This window comes from Vigna umbellata, chromosome 2 (assembly GCF_029865625.1).
Source record: "Vigna umbellata cultivar VRB3 chromosome 2, Vumbellata_1.0, whole genome shotgun sequence".
Lineage (NCBI taxonomy): Eukaryota > Viridiplantae > Streptophyta > Magnoliopsida > Fabales > Fabaceae > Vigna > Vigna umbellata.
In genome coordinates, this window is record NC_142166.1 from 29,948,931 (window position 1) to 29,952,011 (window position 3,081).

General features: G+C 36.4%; 1 long non-coding RNA gene across 1 annotated transcript; it reads left to right on the forward strand.

Annotated features, from left to right (window-relative positions):
* Positions 1-564: 564 nt before the first annotated feature.
* On the forward strand, positions 565-2,768 carry LOC148203786 (uncharacterized). Its single transcript, XR_015784509.1, has 2 exons — positions 565-1,884; positions 1,968-2,768. It is a non-coding gene; the product is annotated as an uncharacterized LOC148203786 (long non-coding RNA).
* The last annotated feature ends 313 nt before the right edge of the window (positions 2,769-3,081 follow it).

Here is a 3,081-nt window from a genome sequence, read left to right on the forward strand (position 1 = left end):
TTCTCTCTACTGTAACTCACCACCCTCTTCTCCGATCAACTTTCAGAAACCGTAGGAGCGTTCTCTAAGTTGTAAGCTTCAATCTGAACCGAATAGATCCAAGTTCTGAAACCGGTAAGTCTCTCAACTCTAGAAGCTCGTTTCTGAGTTACATGCAAACCAAGATTCGGCTGCATGCAAGGGTATAAGCTAAATTCTTCTGCGTTTTCTTTTGGTTAGATTTAGTTGGAGAACTTAAGAAAAACGTTGAGGGTAGAAAGCCATAGTTGGACGAGTCAAAATCACACTCTTAGGACGTTCACTACTGATCCAGGTAAGGGAAGTGATACAGCTGTCACGGCCGATCAAATTTAATGTGCATTTAAGAATACAGTACAGTGCTAGGAAGTGACTCCTAGGTCGTCTCTCAGGGACCAAATGTGGTTCAGTCTCAGGTCAACACGTAGTGGGGGGCTTATTTTGGTGGTTTTGGTTGCGGATAAATTAAAAAGTGTTTAATTAAAATTCAAAACAGTAAAACGAAATTAAAATAGAAAAACGAAATTGGTACAATAAAAACTAAATTACAGTAACATGAAACAATAAAAATAAATCCGGGACAGTAAAACAAAAATACAGAAAATCATTTCAACATATAAAATAAAATATTTTAAGACAAAAGAAATAAAAGAAAATAAAACTTTTCTACCGTCACACATTCATCTACCAAAAGAAATTGAAATTGTAAATGCTTTTAAGAAAAGAACTCCTTGGCCGTGCAATTTCATATGTTCCATTCAAATAAAATTAAAATAAGTTAAATGCTTCCTTAGTTACTCTTTTGCCGTGACATTCCTATGGGTTGCATCCAAAGAAGATTAAAGGTTTAATTGCTTCCTTTGTCCCCAGTTTGGTTGAATTGTGTCAAATTCATCCTCATTTTTAAAAAAGTTTCATTGTCGTCCTCACGTGGTGTAAAAGTTTCATTGTCGTCCTCACGTGGTGTAAAAGTGTCAATTGAATCCAAACATAGAAAAAATTTGTGTCAAAGTAGTCATTTTTCCTATATCTCTGTGTCTTCCTTTCATACAATCAAGTACAGATATTCATTTTACCTTATCCAATTTAAGGCTTTTCATAGCTCCAGAGAAGTGACATATGAAAGGAAGACACAGATATATAGGAAAAATGACTACTTTGACACAAATTTTTTCTATGTTTGGATTCAATTGACACTTTTATACCACGTGAGGACGACAATGAAACTTTTTTAAAAATGAGGATGAATTTGACACAATTCAACCAAACTGGGGACAAAGGAAGCAATTAAACCAAGATTAAAATAATGGGAATGCCTCCCTTAATGAATGGTTCCTTACGTGAATATGGTGCACTTCCAACATATATATTTTTTTAATGACCATGTGCTCCACCCATTTCCAAAAAGTGAATTGATACCTTTTCTTAAATTTCAACCGTGCAACTACTACTCTTATCTAGTCAAGGTCCATTTTCAAGGAATAAAAGAAATGCATCAAATGGCCATGGGCCACTTTTCCTTTCACGTGAATAACTCTTCACGGCTCCACCCTCCTTGCTTTCTATCTAAAGTCAATCATTCTTCTCCATGGGCAGCTGCACTCTCCACGTAAATAATTCCATTTTGGCACCTAGCTAAATGAAAGATGTGCTTCCTTTCTACTATAAACCGACGCACCTCTTCAACAATTTTGCTGCTGGACCATTCTCTTAAACACCTTACTTCCTTCCTTGCAGCAACGTCCTCCTCTCCTCAAACGTATCAAATCCTTCTCTTCCTCTCTACGTGTACTTGCCTCCAACAAAGCAATTCAAAGTGTGTGGTGCCCCTTTCCATCCAGCAAAAAAATAGATCAACCCTCCAAGGTTTCACTTGCCTCTCCGCTTCTCTTTACCGTGAACTCCCTTCTCCAATTAAACAACTTTCTTTGTGTTTTTTTATTGAGTAGGTGACGGCAATCTCCTTGCTACTCTACTATGAAAGCTAAACAAATAAACTTGTTCTTTGGTTCTACACAAAGCCGTGAATCATCTTCCCAAAGGTTACAAGATGCTAAGAGATTGTATAAAAATGCAGAAAACCAAATGGAAGATGCAATCACAATTCAAGAAAGGGAATAAACATCAGCTATTCATTCATCATGAACATGTTTCCAGTTCTCTCAAGGAAAAACATTCAAAGTACAAAGAAACAAAGCAAAGTAAAGGAAACAAACTAGCTGCCTCTTGGTCTTGTGTCTTCTTCCAGCAGTGTTTCAAGAATCAAATACAGTTTTGCTTCCCCCCTCTAGCTCTCTGGACGTATCATCTCACACCAGCACCCTGCCTTCCTTCATCAAGCCATGATCCCTCTAATACTCTTGCTCCGTACGTACTCTCTTCTTAGAAAGGGGATGAATGATTTCTTTTTAAAGTTGCTGAAAAGAAGGAGTTAAGAGTCTCCACTCTAGACCGTGTGTTGTATTTTTGTGAGCATAGAGTGGTAGCTTGTCTCCCCTAGCAGCTAGCTTAGTTTCATTTTCTTCAAATCAATCCCCTCTTTTCAACTCCCTGTCCCTGCTTGTGCTCTTGGACGTTACCTAGGCATGGAATATTTTTAGCCACCTGGACAACTGCTGCCACATATGTTGTGCACGGATGTAGCACTTCATAATATTTGTCGTGGTGTTTATTGTTGCTGTGTACACCCAAATTCCAATCTGTAGATTTGCTTTAGAATTATCAATTGGAAATTAATAATTGCTGGCTTCTTTCCCTGTGCAAAATAAATTTCATTTTTGTTTCTCATTTAGTTTAAAATGTAATTAATGAGAAATTTATCTTTCGGTCCTAAAATTATCCAATAATTTCCTTGCACTCAATAATGTAAATAATTAATCTCAAACAATTCAAATTAATTAAAATACGAATGTCTGATCGAATTAAGCACAATTCAAAAAAATGGGAAAATACTGGATATTTAAACACAATTTCCTGATTAACTCTAGTACAATAAACTAAGTGAAGTGAAGAAAATAATGACTCATCAGGAAGCTTATTAATTTAATTCGTATGCTGATTGTA